Below are 24854 nucleotides of genomic sequence, written 5' to 3'. Positions count from 1 at the left end.
ACACATGCTATTTTTCACTCAAAATCTCACGTACTACTTACTTGGAAGCAAAGGAAGACCACTCAATTTTGAGTTCAGTTTGGAATGATGTGATTTAAATATTTCAAATAATATGGTAGTTTCAGTCAACCTACATTATCTACTACTGTTGTAAAATTGAGTGTTTCTTAGTTAATTCAATATAGACAATATCCAACACAAATAGACTAAACCGTCTTATATACTTTTTTCAAACATAAACAATTCTTTTTCTATAATTTACTTTAGAATAGATATTCCTTTTGCATGAATTTCATTGATCAACTTTGACTTAAAAATGTCGCCAACTGTAGAAAAACCAGAGATGAAGATGTGATTCTTCCTTTAAAGAGTGTTTAACAGATCAGGAGATCAAGTGTTTGTAAATAAGCACCCCACACACACCTCCAGACAACAAGGAAAACTAAGTTTAGTGCTTCTGTAAAGTTACTAACAAAGCACCTTGTGGAAAGACAGCATGTGTGGATGGCAGGGCAAATCTGTACTAAGAAGTAATTTGAGTTATTAAAGAGGAGGAAGTGCAAGATCATATTACAGAGAAGGGCACAGTGACATGAAAGGGTGTGTGGGTATAATGTATGTTGTAGAAATTGTCAGCATGTTTATAACATGTTAAGTCATCCAGAGTGAACAGGGATTGTGTAACTGGGAATTTGGGGAAATCAAAGCTTGGAAGAACTTGTCTATGATCCAGTAGTACACAGTCTTAAAAACACAGAGATGAGCCAAGAATGGGTGACATATATAAAGCCAACAAGATTAAGTCTGTGTTTGAGAAAGACAAAGTGGCATTGAAAGTTAGGAAGGAGCACAGAAGAATGATGTTATAAAATAACCAAATTGTAAACAAAAATACTATGAATGTGTGGGTGCTGTTAAATTTCAATATGTTTACAGCAACAAGTTAAAACCAGGCAAATTTCTTTTTTTTTTTTCCAAGTGGCAAGTAATTATAATGCAAGCCCTTGCATGGCAATCCAAATTTATTGAACTACTGATGCTAAGTTATACAAAATTGCACCACTTTAATTAAGGCTTTTAGTTTACATTTGGCCACCTCAAAGTAGTTGTAACATTAGGTTGGTCAATTTAAATACTGTGGCTCCCTGTTGGATAGACACACAATCTTTACACCCAAACGTTAATGCATACAAAGCAACAAGGCATTGGTAAATAAAACAGCAATAATTACTGCAAATTAGGCCTTGTGACCAATTACACATGATTAAAATTACTTCCCACATTCACATCCACAGTACTCGTCCACCATTTAACATCTCAACCAAAACGTTACACATGTGAAACACTCACTAACAGGCAAAAGTACTAAACCTGTATATTTGGTATTGCAAATACACTTACGCATGAGCAAGCAAGGGATTCACAGTGAGAATCTACAGCTGCAGAAGCCTGAAAATGATTTACAAAAACTGTTAAATCATTAAAAAACTGTTTGAAAATATACACTTCTTGTTGTAGACCCCCACTGTACACACAACTATAAACATTGTTCCCTATGTAAACAAAAAAGGAAACATATAATAAGGAGATTTGAAAAGTCTGGACATTTCCTTCCCAACAGATATTAAAGGCAACTTCTTTAATCTAAGACATCATACTGAAAGGACTATCATATTTTAAAGACAAGATCACTGTCTCCACAGGTTTTTTAAAAATTAAAAAAACTATATAGCTGTGTTAAAGTGCTTATTTTGTACAATACAATGATAATGACCTCGAATTTCTTAAAAAAATTACAATAAGCTACAAGTATCAAAGAAGCGAAGTTATCTGGAGTAGTCTATATAGGAGCTCTTTGGACTTTCTTTTATTATGCTAAAATAGTGGTGCTTTTAGGATTTACATTATTGTACTCTCCGATACAAAGTATGGGGCGTGTTAAAGTATACAGTACACCATTTTCATACATGTACAACATTGGTGGATGAAGAATGTCTCTTAGCAGTAATACTGGATGTAGCCTCTGGTTTTACCAGCTGCATACTCTAGGGCTATTACATAAGTAAAAATCTCTCTTGTGATACTGGAAAATGATTAGAATGTGCAAACTGGTAGAGTAGCTTTCATCCGCCTTTTAAACGGTACCACCACAGGAAAGTCCATTTAAGATGTTGGTAGGTTTTAACAAAGTTGGAATGCTGGCACTGTTGAATTGGGCAACAGTTCTTCAGACCTGGCTCAGAGCTACAGCACATTTAGTATATTAAAGCAGCTGACATGATGACTTTTTGCGGGCCTTCTCAGGCACTGGGGTTTTTCTGTTAATTTGCCGCACTAGGTCATAAAAGATCTCATTAACATTTTTTTTTTTTTTTGACAGGCAGAGTGGACAGTGAGAGAGAGACAGAGAGAAAGGTCTTCCTTTGCCGTTGGTTCACCCTCCAATGGCCGCCGCGGCCGGCGCGCTGCGGCCGGCGCACCGCGCTGATCCGATGGCAGGAGCCAGGATCCAGGTGCTTTTCCTGGTCTCCCATGGGGTGCAGGGCCCAAGCACCTGGGCCATCCTCCACTGCACTCCCTGGCCACAGCAGAGGGCTGGCCTGGAAGAGGGGCAACCGGGACAGAATCCGGCGCCCCGACCGGGACTAGAACCCGGTGTGCCGGCGCTGCTAGGCGGAGGATTAGCCTAGTGAGCCGCAGCGCCGGCCTCTCATTAACATTTATTTTTGATTTTGCAGGAGATTCTAAGAATGCTCAGTTGTTCCATTGTCTTGCTAGATTTTGACCTTGTTCCTTTCCTACAACTCTTGCATCTTCCAAGTCACACTTATTACCAACCAGAATCATTGGAACATCATCAGTGTCTTTAACTCGAAGAATCCGTTCTCTCAGATCTTGTAAATCATTAAATGTGGACTGTGCTGTGATGGAATAAACTAATGCAAATCCTTGTCCATTTTTCATGTACAAATCCCTCATTGCTGTAAATTGTTCCGTTCCCGCAGTAGCCAAGATTTCAAGCATACATTGTTGTGTATCTACTTCAACTTGCTTTCTGTAAGAATCTTCTATCGTAGGATCATATTTTTCAACAAAAATTCCTTAAACAAACTGTACAGTCAGAGCAGACTTTCCAACACCTCCTGAACCAAGAACGACTAGTTTATATTCACGCATGATGCAACCTTTCTAAAATTTAGTACCCTCTCACGCTGTCACCGGGTCCTCGCAGCCGGCGTCGCCCTGCGCTCCTTCCGGGTCACTGCTCCCGGCGCTATGGCGGTACTGCCGCTGCCGCCGCCGCAGCCGCCGCTCCGGCTGGTTTACACGCCTGACTCTGGGCGAGGTTTGGCGGTGTCGCCTTGACGTCAGGCGTTCAGCCCCGCTCTCCAAAACCAGGCAAATTTCAAATCACTGTAAGTCTATTTATTTGAGTCATGTAGTAAATTATAAGTCATCTACTATTGACCATGAAGAAATGAAGCTGACGTAATGCAGCTACTTTTTATTAGTTACTATCTAACCTGCTTTCTTATTCCCAGTGTTTATAAGAATATCTAAAATTATGAAATTCACAGATCTTAAAGCAAAGAGAGAGTACAGCATAGTGATGACATTTCAGATATGAACGAAATACAAGGAAGGTGACAAACAACATTAAAATAACCATGACATCTAAACGGAACAACCATATGATCCAGTATTTTCACTTTTGAGTAGATATCTAAGGAGTTGAAAACAGGATTCCGATAGACACTTGCATAGCACAACAACCAGAATGTGGAAAGAGCCCTAGATTGTCTATCAATGGAGAAATGGATAAGCAAAATTGTGGTATACATGACAGTGATTCAAAATACACCCTCATGACTACTTACTATGAGGAGGGTCCTCTGCTCCAAATGCCCACCTCCTAATATCATCACTTTGGGGATTAAGATTTCAATATATGAATTTTGGGGGTACACATTCAGTCCATTCATTTACCAATTTATCTTTATAACATTATGCACACAACTGATGATTTAGAGATAGCCTCAATGTGAGAACATCAGTGTTTTCTCTAAGACCACAAAATGATCTCAGGTGGTAGGTACATTTTAGAGGGAAATCTTAAATTAAAAACTGTATGTTATCATTCCTAAAGTGAACAAGCCAAGCAGGTACCTCATAAAATGGAGATGGTCACTTCTTCAGATAGGTGCCCAGTCTTGGAAAATGAGCATACTTAAGACACCCCAGAATGCAACAATTGCATGTACACTCACTTCATGGAGTCTCATCGCTGCTATGACCTGATCCTCCAAAGCTCCAAACTCGTTGTATTTGACACTTCCCTACAAGTGAAGAAGGCTTTCTTTGTGTGGATGACTGATCGTGTGCCAGCTCCACTTTGTAGGAAAGTAAGAAGAAAAGTAGTGGGCAAGCTGATTGTTGCTGACTTCATCAATATCTTGCACTGCTGCTATAAATCAACCTTGTTACAAATCTATGAGCTAGAAGAACCTAAGAGAGAAACTTGGAGAGAAGTGTACCTACAAGATTCCTTCAAACCACTTGTCTGTATTTCTCCTAATGCCAGCTTGTTTGATGCTCTCTCTTCATTAATTCTAAACAAGACCCACAGACTGCCAGTTATTGGCCTGGAAATAGGCAACACCTTGTTTGTCCTCATCCACAAGTGCATCCTCAAATTTATCTCTGACCTCCTCAAGCTGCAATTCATGTCCAAATCTCTGGAAGAGCTACAGAATAGCACATATACCAATATTGCTATGGTCTACACAAACACCCCCATCTTTGTGGCTCTGGGCATCTGTGTCCAGTATTGAGTTTCAGCCCTGCCAGTGGTGGATGAGAAAGGGCTTGTGGGTCACATCTACTCCAAATTTGAAGTTAGCATTCTGGCAGCAGCAAAGATCTACAATAACCAGATGAGTCTGTGACTAAAGCCCTGCAGCCTTGGTCACAGTACCGTGAGGCTGTCCTCAAGCACTACCTGTGTGAGATTCTGGAGGCCATCATCAACAGACTGGCAGAAGCAGAGTTCACTGACTTGCAGTGGTGGACCAGATGTGACCAAGGGTATTGTATCAATACCTGACATCCTACAGGCCCTAGTACTCACAGGAGAGACGTCATACAGAGGATATGTCCATTCACTGCCTGGCACAAGCTCTGGGAATAAGATGAAGCCTTGGGAGAATTCTGACTGTTCACTGCTGAGCAGCCCCTTGCCCTTGTCCCTCAGGAGTGGTGGAGGCTCAGAGGGAAGGAGGATAATGAATGTTTGGCTGCCTTACCCTTATACATACCTGAGAAAAACTTTTGGCCTAGATGACTCAGCCCCTGTTCTCTTAGACATAGCCCCTTTCTGGGTGATCTGTGAACTCTGTCCCCATCTGGCAAACTTTGATCTCTAAGAGATCCCAGGACCTCACCCACCTTTGCCTCTGACTGTCTCTGCCATGACTCTATCCTAACATAATAGCACAACAGAATACTTTGTAGAGATATCCTTATTCATCCTCTTTCATGCTGTGTAAAGGAAGTTGAGTCCAGTTAGTGGCATTTCCCATCATGCAAGTGAGGATTGTGGACAGGAAGGCCTTGGGGTTCCTGTGATGTGTTCTTGTAAAGGGACTGGGTAGGCAGGAGAGGAGGGCAGGCTGGTTAGCCACAAAGTTATTGCTTTTCATGGCAAATCAGATTAACTAAGATTCTCTTCATGGCAGAAACAAACAAAACTACACATTATCAACTATATCTTTTTTTTTTTTTTTTTGACATGCAGAGTGGACAGTGAGAGAGAGAGACAGAGAGAAAGGTCTTCCTTTACCGTTGGCTCACCCTCCAATGGCCGCCACGCTGCGCTGCGGCCGGCACACCGCGCTGATCCGAAGCTGGAAGCCAGGTACTTCTCCTGGTCTCCCGTGGGGTGCAGGGCCCAAGCACTTGGGCCATCCTCCACTGCACTCCCGGGCCACAGCAGAGAGCTGGCCTGGAAGAGGGGCAACCGGGGACTATATCTTATTATCAAATCAATTTGGATGTTTTAAAATCTGTGGGACATTTGGTGAAATTGGAAGAAGAGCATTAGTCACAGAATATTAATAATGTTAACACCTTAGTTTTAATAATTGTAGCATGGTTTATAGAAGATATTACCTTTTGGAGAAACTGGTTGAAGTCCATACTTGTATGCCACATTTCTGAATGTATGAAATTATTAATTTTTTGAATTAAAAAAAAGTAAGTGCTAATTTCTCCATACAGAACTGTAAACTTCTGAGTAAAGCATAGATTTCCCTTTTTGCAATCTCAGGCTTTGTGCAAGAAATATTGAGAGAGCACATAGTCTAGGACAGTAAACATAAAAGGGTAGTGATCTTGGTCACCCAATGCCTGAGCAAATAGCAGCAAATATGAGGAGTTTCCTACCCAGAGACTCAGCTGCCTTTTTGATGTGCACAGGAAGGCTAGGTACCAACAACCAAAATGATATACCCGTCAAGTTGTCAATTCATGACTTTTTCATAACAATGAAATTTTTATTTGCAAAAGTCAAATGAAATAAGGAACTTGGAGCCATGTGGAATATGCAGGAAGGTGGGGATTAGTGGCATTTTAATTTATTGTTAGTATGCAAGAAAGTTTACAAATTAATGCTTTCTTAGTTTTCCTAATAATAGAACATAAATAGATTTTTATGAATTTCTTCTTGGTACTTTCTTTCTGTGTGTCTGCATGAGTTTATTACAAGTTCTCCCCATGTTCAACAAAGCTGAGGTAACCCTTGACCTTTTATTAGGAAAATAATAACCCCCTTGAGTCTTTTTAGAAACAAAGAGTGGCCATCAATTTCACAGTAGTCATTAGATAGTAACGAAGCATGAATCTTATTTTAAAGATAAAGTTCCAAGATGTAGAGCCTTGTATGAAATATAACAAAAGGTTAAGTCGATAGGCTTCAAATCAGTGACCAGAGGAAAATTCAACGAACTATTTTGTTGAAATGGTGCCAAACACCCAGGTGCTGTGAAGTAGATGGTTTTACAACATGTTGGGTTCTTTTTCTACCTTCCTAATATGTCAGTGAGTTGAATACAGGGCCAGCTCATGAGCTTGCAAACTTTGCAGTAGCATCACCCTTCCTTCTTAAGATTACCAAATATCTCTCAGTACCTATTACAAAGTAAGCCCCCAATTAATGTTTAAACAAAAGTCTCTAAGACTGTTATAAACAAAGTAGAAGAGAGTCACTTCCCTCAATGTTCTCCAAATGCCAGCACTGAAACTGCTGTCTTTAGGCAGAGGATTAGCAGCTGTTTGAGAAGCTAAACTACTCAAGAGAAAAGATCTACAGATTCTAACCTTTGGGCATCCAAAATGGAAAACTCCTCTGGTCCTCCAGACATGTGCTGATGGAAGTCCTTTACCTGCCTCCAGAACTTCCAATCAATATTTTAGAGCTTGGCCATGCAAAGATTGCTGGGTATTTAAAACAGGTCTCCCACAAGGATGAGAAGGATCACAAACAAGTTTTGAAGAACTAACGAAGAAAGTTTTTTGAAAGAAGAAACAATGAAGGAGAAGAAAACTTCAATGAGACCATGAAACTATGATTGATATCCTTAGGGAGTTAAGACATTAGGAACAACAACAAAAAATGACTACAATAGAATTATCAGAGAATAAAACAAAATATTTAAAAATTACAAATGAGTAATAGGAAAAAAAAAGTATGTGGAAACTTTGCCAGGTGAAGTTGAGGAAGTAGCTAAAAAAAGGGACAAAAGAAAAAAAAAGGGAAATAAGAAAGAAAAGTATTTCTAAAAATCTAAGATGCCCATATATGTCTTATAGAAGGGTTAGAAAAAATCAAAATATAAATAAAAATATGAAAGAAGGAAAGTATCAATAAGGCCATCGAAGGATATCTACAATAGATGAAGATGGCTGCTCTTGAAAGGGCTATCTATATTTATATCTGACTGTCCAGATGGAAACACTGCCACGGTGGTAAGATGTTTACCTGAGTCAGTTCTCAAGGAAGTGCAGATCAACAAAGATAGGAAAAAATTATAGAGAGAATAAGTGTCACATTCAGCAGATTTTAGAGATACTGATATCAGACTTTTCAATAGCATTGTTCAAAATTCTAGGGAGATACAAGCTTTGAATTAGACTTCCAAGAAACTGACCAAAGCAATAGAAGGATACCAGGATGCAAGCTTGCAAACGTAACACTGAGTAGAACTGGAAGCCTCTTGCCTCTTGTACAGCCTCTATCAGAAGTAACTGGAGGATATGTCGCATCACATCAGATGCAAGACTTGAAAGAAAAATAAAGAAATGCAGGGACAGCTGAGGTTCCAGCAGATGTGAAGGATGAGAAGTTCCCATTGGAGCAGGAGGAAGAGGGGTCCCAAAGCATTATCTCAGTAGGTACAAGAGCATGAACTTGTTTGTCCTGTGGTAAGAGACAGCCTGTTTGAGCATGGCTCACAGAACCCACTGTGCATCTCTTTTCCCAATGCCACATTCAGTGACATCACATGAATACCTTGTAACTTACGATTGTAGGAATGTTTTACACCATGAAAAAATAGAAGAGTAGCTGTTTGTTGCCAAGGTTGTCCCCACTTGAGTTTCCCACATCCCATATCTCAGGGCTTGGATTTGAGTTCTGGCCCTGTTTCTGATTCCAGTTTCCTGCTAATGCACACCCAGGATGGCAGCAATGATGACTCATAGAGCTGAGTCCCTGCCATCCACATGGGAGATCCAGATTGGGTTCTGGATCCTGGGTTTGGCCTGGCCTGTCTTCAAATGTTGTGGGAATCTGGGAAGTGAACCAGGGGATAGAAGATCTCTCTCTCTAAAATAAAAGACAGAATGTTACCCCAACTCCGGGAGAGTTGGTTGTTAAATATTTATCAGCTCACTTCTAAACTTAGCAGGTTTGATACAAATTTGACACAATAGAAATTTATAATGAGTGATATTTTACAGAGTTAGGGAAAATTGAGGGAAATTTTCTCCATCAATTCAAAGAAAAATAAAGAGGGAAATAGAGGCAATTAACATCCTTAGGAACAAATTATTTGATAAACATAATTTTGTGTACTATCTGGCTCAGATATGAGCAAAATTACACTGACCTAATAATGAAAACAGTGATAATGGATGTAACCCAAATGTGTGTATAATTATATTGGAGGGAACAATGAAAGGAGGGGTCTGTGTAAAGTAAGTGAAACCCTCTGCTATCATATTGCAAGTGGCAGCAGGCATGAGAATGCCCTTTCTCAGATATCCAGCTGCAGGGGCATAAGTGGCCAAAGGGCCCATTGCACTGTGAAATCCATCACCACTCTCACACAGAGGCCATGCTTAGCTATGGGCCATCCTCAGCAAATGACTAGGAGCAAAAGGTATACTGTGGTAGGTCAGTCCCTGGGATACAGTGGCGGCCTCAGAAGGGAGACTGAGGCTTGAGGACTTATTAACAGCTTTGCAAATATTCCCTTAGAACTGCTCTGCAGCCCAAATTGATTCTACCCCACCCTCCTCCCTTCTCTGTCTCCTGTCCTTGGTGAGGCATCCTGCGTGACAATCTGTCAGCTCGTACACTGTATCACCACTGTGTCTCCATTTCTCCTCAAGGGGACTTTCCTAGTAAATGTCTGCTTTTGCAGCCGGCTCTTGGAAGATCTGAGCTAACACAGAAGTCAGTTAATATCTAAAATTCATTAATCAAAAGATGGCTGTGTGTGTCAATTTTTCTAGAAATTTGCATGTCAGCAACTGAACTCATGGCTAAGAAGGGTGAAAGAGGTGGAGGGAACATATCTTTTAAAATCTTTAATGCAACTTAGCTTTTTAATATTCTATATGTACATCAATCAACTGTTTCAAAGCAAATTGTTTAAAAAGTGAAAGACCACTGCCTTAGAACTGAGGACTTCAGGTTAATGAGAAAAAACAATTTTCACCTAAACTGTATCATTTGTACTTCTAGCAGACAATGAATCTGAACAATGACTCCTTTCATTTTCAGTGTATTAGCGGTGACAGCTGATTCATTAAACTCTTTGCAGACAGCTCCTCCCAGAGGCAGCAAAATGATCTGCAGTGTAAGCATCCAATCTGAGATGAAAAGCACTACTGACAAGGACTTTGAGTTGTTTCAGGGTGAAACAAACACATGGAAGCATAATACCTTAACATTTTTATTTCAGAGGAAGAAAGATAGAAATAGAGATAGAGAATAGAGAATAGAGATAGAGATAGGGATAGAGATAGAGAATAGAGAATAGATATATATATATAGAGAGAGAGAGAGAATGCGAGAGATCTACCATTTGCTCATCTGCTGGTTTACTTCCCAAATGTCTGCAACAGGCAAAGTTGGTGAGGGATGGCAGAAACCAGGAGCCAGGAACAGAATCCAGGTCTCCACATGGGTGGCAGGAACCCCAATTACTCAGGCAATCATCATCATGTTCCAAAGTTTGTGTTGGTCAGAAGCTGGAACCAAGTGCCAGGGCTGGGGCCAGGCAGATTAAGCTGGGGCCTGCAGGGCTGACATCCCATATGGGTTCTGGTTTGAGTCCTGTTTGCTCCATTTCTGATCCAGCTGATGTGCCTGGGAAGGTATCAGAAGATGAACTAAGTCCCTGGGCCCCCGACACCCATGTGGGAGATCCAGAGGAAGCTCTTGGCTTTGGCCTGGCCCAGCGCTTGTTTTTGCAGCTATTTGGGAAGTAAGCAATGGATGGAAGATCTCTCTCTCTCTCCCTCTCTCCCTCTCTCTGCCTCTCCTTCTCTCTGTAACTCTGCCTTTCAGATATATAAATATTTTTTTTAAAAATATCTGGAGCTAAAAGTTGACCCCAGGTGTCCTTATGTGGGACATGGATATCTTATTCACTAAGCTAAATGACTGCTCTCCCCTCAAAAAATATTTTTAATACAGAGAGACAGAGAAAGATAGACAGAGATCTCCTATCCACTATTTCGTTCCCCAAATGCTGGCAATAGCCAGGACTGAGCCAGGCCAAAACCAGGAGCCAGGAACTCAGTCCTCGTCTGCTACATGGGTGGGGTAGCAGGAACTATACACCTTGAACCATAACCTGCTGCCTCCCAGGGTATGTATTAGTATGCATCTGGGATTGAGAGTGGAGCCTTGACAAACCTAAGCACTCCCTAATGGGATGTGGGTACTCCAAGTGGCCTTTTAATGGATGTTCCAAATGCTCACCCTATGGAAGAATAATATTTAAAGATACTGTGTTTTCTTCCCTTTTCTGCTCATTTCAGGTAGATAAGCCTTACGTTTTACTTTGTCTTGGGGATTTTTGAAAATGTTTCCATCAAAATTTATCTAAATACTCAAAAATTTCCCTAGAATATTTTAAAAATATCCAGGAGGTTCATTTACACCTTTAAAGCAAATATTTTTGATTGTAGGACAGTTTACTGAGATATTTATTCTCAAAAATAAAAAAATAACACCATTCATATAATTCATGGTACTTGAAGAATATTTTTCCATGTTGTGCTCAAATATTTATGAGAAAGCAGCCTAATTCTAAAACCTCTAATTTAAAATTTAGTGTGACATTCTTGCAAAATTAATAGGCTGAAACATAGACCTACCACCAGTCCCTCTCACAACTCCTCTAAAATAGCAAGGAAGCAATCTTCAGAAGGTACAAAGTTGCAGGACATAGAAAAGAAAGATTACAGCGGAGAGTAAAGAAAGCAGATGGATGTCTGGTGAGCAACCTAGCTGAACAGAGAAGGCTGAAGTATAAACTCCCAAAGTGGGAAACCAAAAAGAATTAAACTGATCTGCTTTGTACATAAATTTTGAGAAAATAAAAGCAAAAAAAGCAAACAAATATCATAACATACTCAAAGATAAAAGATGTGGGGCTGATATTATGGCCTAGTGTGTTAAGCTGCTGCTTGCAACACCTACATATCGTAATGCAGAGTCTGGGGTCAAGTTCTGCCTCTGCTTCTGATCCAGCCTCCTGCTAATGTGCCTAGGAGGCAGCAAATGGAGGCTGAACTATTTAGGTTCCTGCCACGTACTTAGGAGACTCAGATGGAGTGCCTGGATCCTGGCTTTGGCCTGCTCAAGCCTTGGCTGTTGTGCATATTTAGAGAGTGAACTGGCACATCTCCATCCCCATCCCATCCCCATCTCCATCTCCAGTCTCTCTCTGTCAGTTTGCCTCTCAAGTAAATAAAGGGGCTGGCATTGTGGCACAGAGAGTTAAGCTGCTGCCTGCAACATCACCATTACAGTCTCTGCTGCTCCACTTCTGATCCAGCTCCCTGCTCATGCACCTGGGAAAGCAGCAGAAAACAGCTGGAGTGCTTGGGCCTCTGCCACCTATATGGGAGAACAAGATGGAGTTCCTGGGTCCCGGCTTTGGTCTGGCTCAGGCACAGCCATTGTGGCCATTTGGGAAATGAACCAGTGGATCAGAGATTCATTTTCTCTCTCTCTCTCTCTCTCTCTCTCTCTCTCTCTCTCTTTCTCTCCCTGCAACTCTACTTTTCAGATAAATAAATAATTTTTAAAATTTAAATATTTTTAAAAGGATAAAAGATACTATATATCCTTGAAACAAAAAATACTATATATTCCATTTTGTAAATAAGTAGCATATAGAAAATCAAAGAAGAAATATTGGATATTTAAACACATTATCATAGAAATTATAAATGCACCAAAAATTTAAAAAAATGAAGTCAATGAAATCTTGCACCAAGTAAAACAGAGAGACCTGAAGTAAAACTGGAAGGCTATAAGAAAATGGGAAAACTGATGGTGTCCCTGTGAGTGGAAGAGAAATAGGGAGGGAATTAGAAAAGAACAATTACCCCAAAACACCCCTGTTCACCTAGCTGTGAGGTTGTTTATTCACTTTGTATTGGGTACTTACTGTGTGCCAGACCTGGTGCTAGGTGATGAGAATTCAGCAGGAAACAACAATAGTGATTTCCTGGAGCTTCCTCGGCAATGAAGGCTGAAGAGCCCAGTGAGCGTCACATGCAATAAAGGAAAAAGGCTGGCAGTGCGGCACATCATCAAGACAGCATCAAGGGTTTTCAGACACCATGGATGATGACAAGCACCTAAAATCTTCCAGAAAGAGAAGACTGTTCATAGACAAGATTGTGAGCACCAAATATAAATTGATTGTAGATGTGTAGATTGATTTCTGGTGTGTCTAGTATGTTCCATTGTTCTATCCATCTGTTTTTGTACCAGTACCAGACTGTTTTGATTATAACTGCCTTGGAGTATGTCTGGAAAACTGGTATTGTGATGCCTCTGGCTTTATTTTTGTTGTATAAGCTGACTTGAGCTATTCGAGGTCTCCTGTGTCTTCATATGAATTTCAGCATCATTTTTCTAGATCTGAGAAGAATGTGTTTGGTGTTTTGATCAGTATTGCATTGAATCTGTAAATTGATTTCAGAAGAATGGACATTTTGATAATATTGACTCTACCAAACCATGAACATGGAAGGTTTTTCCATTTTTTGGTACCTTCTTCTATTTCTTTCTGTAATATTTTGTTATTCTCATTGTAGAGATCTGTGACATCCTTGATTAAATTTATTCCAAAGCATTTGACTTTTCTGTCTTGGTTATGAGTCTGTTTAAGTTTTCTATGTCTTCATGCCTCAATTTAGGTAGCTTATATGTATCTAGGAATTTCTTCTACGTTTCCCAGTTTGTTGGTATATAGCTCTTTATAGTCATTTCTGATTATTTTTTTTATTTCTGTGGTGTGTGTTGTACATTTCCTTTTTCATCTCTAATTTTATTGAATTGGGTCTTCTCTTTCCATTTTTTGGTTAGTTGGGCAATGGTGTGTCAATTTTGTTTATTTTTTCAAAAAACTAGCTCTTCGATTTGCTGATCTTTTATATTTTTTATTCAATTTTTTTGATTTTTTTCTCTAATTTTTTTCTTTTTTCCTACTAGTTTTGGGTTTGGTTTACTGTTGTTTTTTTCTTGAGATACACTTAGCTCATTTATTTGGTGCTTTTCCAGTTTTGTGATGTAGGCAGCTATTGCTATATACTTTGTTTTTCACACTGCTTTGCTATATGCCACAAGTTTTGATATGTTATGTTGTTGTCTTCATTTGTTTCCAGAAATTTTTTTATTTCTCTGTTGATTTCTTCTTTGACCTGCTATTCATTCAGGAGCATGTTGTTCAGTCTCCATGTTTGCATATGCTCTAGAGATTCCTGAGTTGCTGATTTCCAGCTTCATTCCATTGTGGTCTTAGAAGATGCATGGTATGATTTTGATTTTTTTTTGAATTTGCTAAAACTTCCTTTATAGCCTCATATGTGGTCAATCCTAGATAAAGTTCCATGCACTGCTGATAAGAATGTGCATTCTGCGACTGTAGGATGACAGTTTTATAGATCTCTGTTCGGTCCATTTGGTTTATAGCATCGATTAAATCTGCTGTTCTCTTGTTGATTTTCTTTCTGGTTGATCTGTCCATTGCTAAAAGTGGAGTCCCCCATTACTATTGCATTGAAGTCTAATTCTCCCTTTAAAGCCTTTAACATTTCTTTTAAATAGCCAGTTGCCCTGTAATTAGGTGCATATATGTTTATAGTAGTTACATGTTCCTGTTGAATTGATCCCTTAATCATTACATAGTGCCCTTCTTTGTCTCTCTCTCTCTCTTTTAAAGATTTATTTATTTGATAAACGAGCTGACTGCACTTCAATGTTTATTGCAGCTCAATTCACAATAGCTAAAACATGGAATCAACCTAAATGCCCATCAACAGAAGACTTGATAAAGAAAATATGGGATATGTACTCTATAATATACTATACAGCAGCAAAAAACAATGAAATCTGGTCATCTGAAACAGAATGGAGGAATCTGGAAAACACCACACTGAGTGAAATAAGCCAGTCCCAAAGGGACAAATATCATATATTCTCCCTGATCAGTGACAACTAACTTAGCATCTAAAAAGAAACCTGTTGAAGTGAAATGGACACTATGAGAAACAATGACTTGATCAGTGCTTGTCCTGTCAAGAAAAAACTTACTATTTTATTCCCTTTAGTAATTTTTTTTGTTCTGCTTAATACTATTGGTTGAACTCTATAATTTACACACAATTATTCTTAGGTGTTTAAATTTAACTGAAAAGTGATCCCTGTTAAATATGAGTGGGAATAGGAGAGGGAGGAGATGTATAGTTTGGCACATGCTCATTCAGACTTACCCCAATGGTAGAGCTAGAAATGTTCCATGGGATTCCAAATCAATCCCATCAAGGTGGCATGTACCAATGCCATCTTACTAGTCAAAGTGATCAGTTGCAGTTCATAATTGATCATGATGATAGGAGTAAGTGTCAAAGGGATCACATAAACAAAACTGGTGTCATAAATAAGAGTGTCAATTGTTATATCAACAACAGGAGTCACTGTACACTTGCTCCCCATGTAGGATCTCTGTCTCTAATATGTTGTACTATGCAAATTAATGGTAAAACTAATCTTCAAACAGTACCTTATATTTTGTGTATCTGTGTGGGTGCAAACTGTTGAAATCCTAGTATATACCAAGTTGACCTTCTGTATATAAAGATAATTGAAAATGAATCTTGAAGAAGAATGGGATAGGAGAGGGAGTGGTAGATGGGATGGTTGCAGATGGGAGGAAGGTTATGGGGGGGGAGCCACTATAATCCAAAAGTTGTACTTTCAGAACTTATAGTTATTAAATAAGTTTTTTTAAAAAGAAAAAAAGATTTATTTGAAAGTCAGAGTTACATAGAGAGGGGAGAGGCAGATAGAGAGAGAGAGAGAGAGGTCTTCCATCTGCTGGTTCACTCCCCAGTTGGCTACAATGGCCGGAGCTGTGCTGATCTGAATCTAGGAGCCAGGAGCTTCCTCCAGGTCTCCCACACAGGTGCATGGGCTCAAGGACCTGGGCCATCTTTTTTTTTTTTTTTTTTTTTTTTTTTTGAGTGGCAGAGTTAGACAGTGAGAGAGAGAGACAGAGAGAAAGGTCTTTCTTTTCCATTGGTTCACCCCCAAAATGGCTGCTATGGCTGGCACACTGCATTGATCCGAAGCCAGGAGCCAGGAGCTTCTTCCTGGTCTCCCATGCAGGTGCAGGGCCCAAGCACTTGGGCCATCCTCCACTGACTTCCCAGGCCACAGCAGAGAGCTGAACTGGAAGAGGAGCAACCGGGACAGAATCTGGCACCCCAACCAGGACTAGAATCCGGGGTGCCAGTGCCACAGGTGGAGGATTAGCCTAGTGAGCCATGGCACCAGTCCTGGGCCATCTTTCTACTGCTTTCCCAGGCCATAGCAGAGAGCTGGATTGGAAGTGGAGCAGCGAGGTCTCAAACCAGTGCCCATATGGGATGCTGGCACTTCAGGCCAGGGTGTTAACCTGCTGTGCCACAGCACCAGTCCCCTCCTTTGTCTCTTTTAACAGTTTTTGTGTTAAAGTCTACTTTGTCTGATATTGGGATGGCTACACCTACTCCTTTTTGGTTTCTGTTGGCATGGCATATATTTTTCCACCCTTAAACGTTCAGTCTGCATGCATCTTTCCTGATGAAATGTGATTCTTACAGGCAGCAAATAGATTTTTTTAAAATCCATTCAGCCAGTCTGTGCCTTTTAATGGGGGAGTTGAGGCCATTTACATTCAAGGTGACTATTGATATGTAATGACTTTTCCTGCCATTCTCCCAAAAATATTCTCATTTTTTACTTTGAATTTTCACTGATTCATTTTCTTCCTTCACCTTCTTTCATAGTGATGACAATGTTTCTGTGTGCAACTCATCCTTAAGCATTTTTTGTTGGGCTGGACAGGTGACAACAGATTGTTTTAATTTCTCTTTGTTAGGGAAGGTCTTTATTTCACCTTCATTAATAAATGAGAGCTTTGCAGGGTATAATATTCTGGGATGACAGTTTTTTTCTCTTAAGACTTGGACTATATCTCACCATTCTCTTCTAGCCTATAAGGTTCTGATGAGATTTTTGCTGTGAATCTAACTGGAGATTCTCTGAAAGTAATCTGGCATTTCTCTCATGCACATTTTAGAATCTTTGTTTTACTGTGGTGAGTTTGATTACAATGTGTTGTGCTGAGGATATTTTCTGGTCTTGTCTATTAGGTTTTCTGTGTGTTCTCTGTACTTGGATGCCCTTTTATCTCTCCAAACTAGGGAGGTTTTCTGTTAATATTTCACTAAACAGGTTTTCTAATCCTTTTTCTCTCTCCATGCTTTCAGGAACTCCTAGAACCCAAATGCCTATGTTGACACACCCAGGTTTGGCATGATAAATCTCGCTCTCTCTCTTTTTTATCAGAAGGGAAAGTTATTCTGCTCAGCCGAGCTCCTCTACTTAATGGAGACCAGTGCCTTAGCACTAGCCCCAGTGGCTATAATATTCATCCACTGTCCCAAGGAGCACACAAAGGATCTGTGCAGTCCTCAAAGTAAGTTTAGATTCCCCAGCAATGTCTCTCTCCAGGAAGCCCTGAGCGTGTGGATTCTCCCAGTGTGAGTGCCCAGAGTCCCAGCCATGCTCCCTCCCATACTTCCTCAGTTTTTTTTCACAGTCCCAGTACAGAAGCCTCACATAGTCACAGGCTCCTATCTCCCTGTTAGTTCTCCCCACCAGTCAAGGTCTCCATTTGGCTGTTGCTGGGCAGACACGAGCTGGCACAGCTGTTACATATGTCTAAAATGGTGCCTGCTCTATTGCCTTGTTACAGGATGTAAAGTGATTGTCCTTTTTTTATTTCCCTCCTCTAGTTTAGCCAGTACACTATTCCCCATGGGGTTCCAAGGTGGGTTCCCTCTAGGTTCTTCTTGCAGCTTTTTTTGCCAGTGGCTTGGGCTGCTGCAGTCTGGTCTCACCCCCAACCCCCTTTCCAATGCTGGTGTATAGGCTCTGCTTCTGGAGTCCTGAGCCTAGGCACCCACACCCTCTATGTATGTCCACCATGTCCCTTTAATTTTGGTAGTGTTTCCTTTCTGCTTTCTCCCTAACTCTTCTCTGAGACTATACTCTCTCCACTTTTTTTTAAAGCTATCTTCTCCTGGGCTAGAGCAGTAGCTCCCTCCCTACTCTGCCATCTTGGAACCCAAGACCAAATACTACGAATTTGAATACCAGAGCTTGACCATGTATGGGGCAAGTTTTCTTGCCTTTGAAAGGAAATGCAAAATAACAGTGGTGGAAATGTGCTTATGGTAGAATGTGGGACATGAGAAGAGTGTTGCTTTGAAATGAAGAGCTCCAGAAAAGGTGTTTTGGGGCAGGCATTTTGGTGCAGCTGCCTTTTGGAAGCCTGCATCCCATAGCAGAGTACCTGTGCTAATTAAGCAGTTCAACCAATAGTATTAAGTAGAACAAAAAACACTAAAACAGATAAAGTATTAAGTTGTTCTTCGACAGTCAGGACAAGGGCTGATCAAGTCACTCTTTCTCATAGTGTCCATTTCACTTCAACAGGTTTCCCCTTTGGTGCTCAGTTAGTTGTCGCCGATCTTGGAGAACATATGATATTTGTCCATTTGGGACTTGCTTAATTCACTCAGTATGAAGTTTTCCAGATTCCTCCATTTTGTTGCAAATGACCGGATTTCATTGTTTTTTTTTTTTTTTTTTTTTTTTTTTTTTTTTTTTTTTTTTTTTACTGCTGTATAGTATTCTATAGAGTACCTATCCCATAATTTCTTTATCGAGTCTTCTGTTGATGGGCATTTAGGTTGATTCCATGTCTTAGCTATTGTGAATTGAGCTGCAATGAACATTGAGGTGCAGACAACTCTTTTTATTTGCCAATTTAATTTCCTTTGGGTAAATTATAAGGAGTGGGATGGCTGGGTTGTATGGTAGGGTTATATTCAGGTTTCTGAGCAATCTCCAAACTGAGTTCCATAGTGGCTTAACCAGTTTGCATTCCCACCAACAGTGGGTTAGTGTCCCTTTTCCCCCACATCCTCGCCAGCATCTGTTGTTGGTAGATTTCTGTATGTAAGCCGTTCTAACCGGGGTGAGGTGAAACCTCATTGTGGTTTTGATTTCCATTTCCCTGATTGCTAGTGATCCTGAATATTTCTTTATGTGTCTGTTGGCCATTTGGATTTCCTCTTTTGAAAAATGTCTATTGAGGTCCTTGGCCCATCACTTAAGTGGTTTGTTTGTTTTGTTGTTGTGGAGTTTCTTGATTTCTTTATAGATTCTGGTTATTAATCCTTTATCGATTGCATAGTTTGCAAATATTTTTACATTCTGTTGGTTGCCTCTTCACTCTCCTGTTTCCTTTTCAGTACAGAAACTTCTCAATTTAATGTAATCCTAATTGTTAATTTTGGCTTTGACTGCCTGTGCCTCTGGGGCCTTTTCCAAGAAATCTTTGCCTGTGCCTACATCTTGCAGGGTTTCTCCAATGTTCTCTAATAATTTGATGGTGTTGGGTCACAGATTTAAATCTTTAATCCATGTTGATTGGTTTTTTGTGTAAGGTTAAGGTAGGGTCTTGCTTCATGATTCTGCACATCTAAATCCAGTTTTCCCAGCACCATTTGTTGAATATGTCGCTCCCCGTCTTCGTGGAGGAATGACACAGGACCCTGCGCTGTTCTTTCGTCTGCTCGGCCCTCCCCGGCTTGCTGCTGGTTCTTCCCGGGTTGGCTACCGACCCTTCCACCTCTGTGGAAGGGCGGTTCCCCTAGCCACTTTCCCCACTTCCGCAGGAGAGCGGCACACCGCCGGCCGGCTCTCTCGGGGGCTGCACAGGTGTTCCTTCAGATAGATGTTCCTGGTGCATGTTGTCTCTCTCCTCCTTTATAGTCCTCTTCCACCAATCCCAACTCTGCTACCCACACGCCGAGTATGCTGCTCTCCTCCAATCAGGAGCAGGTCCTACAGTTTATTGGTTGAACTGGAGGCAGCTGTGTAGAACCTGTTTCTCCCTTCTCAGCGCCATATTGTGGGAGAGCAGATGCATAGAATAAGTCTTAATTCCAGTAACTTACTCTAGTCCGAGTTGCTCCCAGTTGCTCCCCACAGATCCCCCTTTCTTTTTATTTTTTTGGCGTTGATACGTGCCTGTCTTCGGTGCCTCGTGGCACACACTCTGCTCTGCTTGCTAGAGTTGCCCACAGGTGCTTACAAGCCCTATCAATCTGGCAAACCGAATCCGGGTCCTCTCTTCGCCATGTTGTGAGGAGGTTTTTAGGCGCTGATGCGTGCCTGTGTTCGGTGCCCTGCAGCGCATGCTCTGCTCTGCTAGAACTGCCTGCAGGTGCTTACAAGCCCTACCAATCAGGCAAACCGAATCCAAGCCTTCTCATTGCCGTATTGTGGGGAGACTTATTGGTGTTGATTCGTGCCTATCTTCGGTGACCTGCAGCTCATACTCTGGTCGAGCTGCCTACTGGTGCTTATCACCTTACTAATCAGGCAGACTGAATCCAAGCCTTCTCATTGCGGTATTGTGGGGAGACTTATTGATGTTAATTCGTGCCTGTCTTCAGTGACCTGCAGCGCATAAGCTGCTAGCCGCCTGCAGGTGCTCACCACCTCCCTAATCAGGCAGACTAAATCCAAGCTCTCTCATTGCCATGTTGAGGGGAGGCCTTATTTTTCTCTATTTCTCTATCTCCGGGCATTCCTATCTCTCCCATTTTACTTCTATCTGCCAGCATTCCTATTTCTCTCATTTTACTTCTAAATTTCTGTTTCTCTTATCCCCGCGGGTTCCCGGCGCCCGCCCCAAGGCTGCTTCTTGGCGCCTCCCCAGCAGCGGCTTCCCGGCTCTGAGCCGCTTCCCGGCTTCGCGCGTTCTCTGCGGACTCCACGCCCCTTCGCGCCCGCACCACGGCCTTCGCACTAGCCCCACATTCCCTATCTATTCATGCCCCGCGCGCTCTCTCTGCACGTGGCGGCTTCCGCGAGTCACACAGCGTAGCTTACGTTTCTGCCACCGGTATTCAATCTAAGTTCCCCGGGCTAATCTGGCGAATTCAACCTAGCTTACGCGTCTCCACCTTATGGTTTGGCTTCCCGTCTTTTGCTCCCCGGGCTAATCTGACGGATTCCAACCTGGCCCACGTTTCTGCCTCTGGTTTAACTTTTCGCCTTTTGCTCCCCGGGCTGACTTAAAGAATTCCAAGCTGGCTTACGTCTCCGCCTCGGCCTGCCCCCGTGACTTCATCCTCCCTAACATTTTTCTCTACCCGGTATGTTTCCTAACTTTTCTTCCAACAACATTCCCCTCTCATTTCTCCTGGCTTCTCCCCACAGTCCGTATCCAAGTCTGTTTGTTCTAGCTTTCACTTTCGCTTTCGACCCTAGAGATTTCTCCCAGCTTCCCCCCTGTGGGGAGCAACTGGGAGCAACTCGGACTAGACTAAGTTACTGGAATTAAGACTTATTCTATGCATCTGCTCTCCCACAATATGGTGCTGAGAAGGGAGTAACAGCTTCTACGCAGCTGCCTCTCGCCAACTTGAGTGATGACCTGCAGGAGCTGATCCTGCTCCTGATTGGAGGAGAGCAGTGTACTCGGTGTGTGGGTAGCAGAGTTGGGATTGGTGGAAGAGGACTATAAAGGAGGAGAGAGACAACATGCACCAGGAACATCTAAGGGGAACACCTGTGCAGCCCCCGAGAGAGCCGGCCGGCGGTGTGCCGCTCCCCCGCGGAAGTGGGGAAAGTGGCTAGGGGGAACCGCCCTTCCACGGAGGTGGAAGGGTCGGTAGCCAACCTGGGAAGAACCAGCAGCAAACCCGGGGAGGGCCGAGCAGACAGAAGAACAACGCAGGGTCCTGTGTCGTTCCTCCACGAAGAGGGGGAGCGACACTCCCGTAGTCCGTATCCGAGTCTATGCCTAGGCTTTCAATAGCTCTTCTGGCACCTTTTCCGTCTGGCTTTCCCCTAGGCTCTTCTAGTCTCTCTCTCTGGTATTTTCCCACTTCTTCCCGTTTCTTCCCTCCTAGGTTTCCTATCTGAGTCACGGCACCATTATGTCACTCCCTGTCTTCGTGGAGGAACGACACAGGACCCTGCGCTGTTCTTTTTTCTGCTCGGCCCTCCCCGGCTTGCTGCTGGTTCTTCCCGGGTTGGCTACCGACCCTTCCACCTCCGTGGAAGGGCGGTTCCCCTAGCCACTTTCCCCACTTCCGCAGGAGAGCGGCACACCGCCGGCCGGCTCTCTCGGGGGCTGCACAGGTGTTCCTTCAGATAGATGTTCCCTGGTGCATGTTGTCTCTCTCCTCCTTTATAGTCCTCTTCCACCAATCCCAACTCTGCTACCCACATGCCGAGTACGCTGCTCTCCTCCAATCAGGAGCAGGTCCTACAGTTTATTGGTTGAACTGGAGGCAGCTGTGTAGAAGCTGTTTCTCCCTTCTCAGCACCATATTGTGGGAAAGCAGATGCATAGAATAAGTCTTAATTCCAGTAACTTAGTCTAGTCCGAGTTGCTCCCAGTTGCTCCCCACAGAATAGACTGTTCTTGCTCCAAGGAGCTTTTCTCCTTGATGGCAATCAGTGCATGAATGGTAGCCCCAGTGTGTATAATACTCATCTGCTCTGTCCCAAGGACCACACAAAGGATCTGTGCAGTTCTCCGTGTAAGCTCAGATTCCCCTGAAATGTTTCCCACTGGGTTGCCAAGGTTACCAAGTTTGTGGTGTCTCCCACCAAGTACTCATATCTCAGCCACACCATGATTTCTCCCACACCCCCTCTTTTTTTTTTTTCACAGTCCCTGTTCATAAGCTCCACACATTCATTAGGTCTTAACCTCTTGCTATTTCTCCCCACCAGAGTCATGTTTTTCTGCTTGGTTGAGGGTGGGTGCAGCCCTGAGGTGGTGCAGCTGTTATGTATGTCCAAAATGGTGCCTGCTCTTTGTCTTGCTCACCTTTGTAAGGTGAGTGGAGAGAGAATATTGTGCCCGTATCAGTCCCTTTATTTATTTATTTATTTATTTCTCTCCTCTAGTTAGCCTGGTGAACTTTCCCCCATGGGGCTTCAAGCCTCATTCCCTCTAGGCTCTACCTGCCACTTTCCCGCCAGTGTCTTGGGCTACTGTGGTTTTGCCTCACCTCCCTTTCCAGCACTGGTGCATAGACTCGGCAGCTGGGGTCCCAAGCCTTGGATGCCTGTACCCTCCACATAGATCCACTGTGTCTCACTAGTTCTGGAAAAGTTTCCTCTGCAGTTTTTTCCATAACTCTTCCCTGAAACTACAGTATCTCCACTTTTATTAAACTATCTTTTCCTGGACTATCAGTGCATTCCCTCCCTATTCCACCATCTTGGAGAACTCCCATCTGAAAATATTCTAATTTGCTCTGTACAAATTATTTTTATCTCAAATTTTCAAGTCATATGCATTGGACATAACCAAAAGAGAAAAAATGTTTTAAGGAGCTCCTAATAGACAGCTATAATTTTTAGCTTTAGACTGGTTTACAGAAGGAGAAGTCATTTCTACATAACAGTTAACAACATGGACGGTATATTATTTTCTTCCATGTAATAAAAATACAGATTCTTTTACCTAATATTCTACATTAATATCATTGAATATCTGGAAAATATGCTAAAATGCCCTAAGGTAAAGAGGCACTTCAAAATACTAAAAATTACTTGTTATTTTTTAAATAACTTAAGGATCCAGAAAAATATATAATGTTAAACTAAGTAATAAAGAATCCTGAAGATATGAATGAGCAAATTATATTTTATATGTAACTGGAAAGTGATTACCAAATTTAATAAGAGAATTGACATAATGATTTAAGTAGACTGGTACAAAAGGTATAACTACAATACAAATTGTTTAGGAACAATGGTACATTATACTGTATATGTTCTTACATTACACACAGGTTAATTTCTCTAAGAAAATTTTCAGCATGCATTAGCACAATAAAAAACACTGATCATGTATTATGATAAATAATCGAGACTTTGAGTTATTGGCTGTTGAACTTCCCTTTGATTGTGTTTAAAATACAAAATTAGTTTTTACACAGAAAATTCATGTATATACAATGGACCTCTTTGTGAAGTCAGTGTTTTACTAAAACTCCTTTTTGAAATTATGGGATATGTATATTATGGAATACTACACAATAATAAAAAAACAAATATGGTCATTTATGTCAAAATACATGAAGCTGGAAAAAGATTAGTGAAATAAGCCAGTCCCAAAGGGACAAATACCACATTTTCTCCCTGCCCTGTGATAACCAGTAGAGCACCTAAAAAGCAATCTGTAGCAGTGAAATTGACACTTCAAGAGGCAATGATTTGAACAGCCCCTGTCTTGATTGTTGAGAAACAGTTTTTTTTTAATACTATTTGCTGAACTCTTTACTTAACATTGAGTTAAACATTTGTATAAAGTCAACTGAAAATAGATCTCAGTAAAAAATAAGAGTGGGAATAAGACAGGGAGGAGGAAGAGGGGTTGGGAATATGGGTAGGAGGGTGGGCACTGTGAGAAGAATCACCATGTTCCTAAAGTTGTAATTATGAAGTGTATGAGGTTTGTAATTGTAAAGCTGTATAGTTCTGCATATATTCCTACAGACTTACTTCTAAGGGTACAGTTTAAAAACTTTTCATGGCACCCCAAATCCCAAGTATGTCCTATCAAAAAGATTAGTTTGTGTGTCTAGGCACAAAGAGAGAGATGTGAGTGACTGCCTTTCTAATATCTTGCCACACAGAACGAGAGCAGTCAATGTAGTCAAGGATAAACCATACAGAA

The 24854-nt window shown here is 41.5% G+C and overlaps 2 pseudogenes; one reads left to right on the top strand and one right to left on the bottom strand.

Moving 5' to 3' along the window:
- Positions 1-989: 989 nt before the first annotated feature.
- On the bottom strand, positions 990-3384 carry LOC100338584 (ras-related protein Rap-1b-like; annotated as a pseudogene).
- Positions 3385-4175: 791 nt separating this feature from the next.
- LOC100338335 (5'-AMP-activated protein kinase subunit gamma-1 pseudogene) lies at positions 4176-5423 on the top strand (annotated as a pseudogene).
- The last annotated feature ends 19431 nt before the right edge of the window (positions 5424-24854 follow it).

The sequence above is a fragment of the Oryctolagus cuniculus genome, chromosome 8 (assembly GCF_964237555.1).
Source record: "Oryctolagus cuniculus chromosome 8, mOryCun1.1, whole genome shotgun sequence".
NCBI lineage: Eukaryota > Metazoa > Chordata > Mammalia > Lagomorpha > Leporidae > Oryctolagus > Oryctolagus cuniculus.
This window is presented reverse-complemented; position numbering and strand designations above follow the sequence as displayed.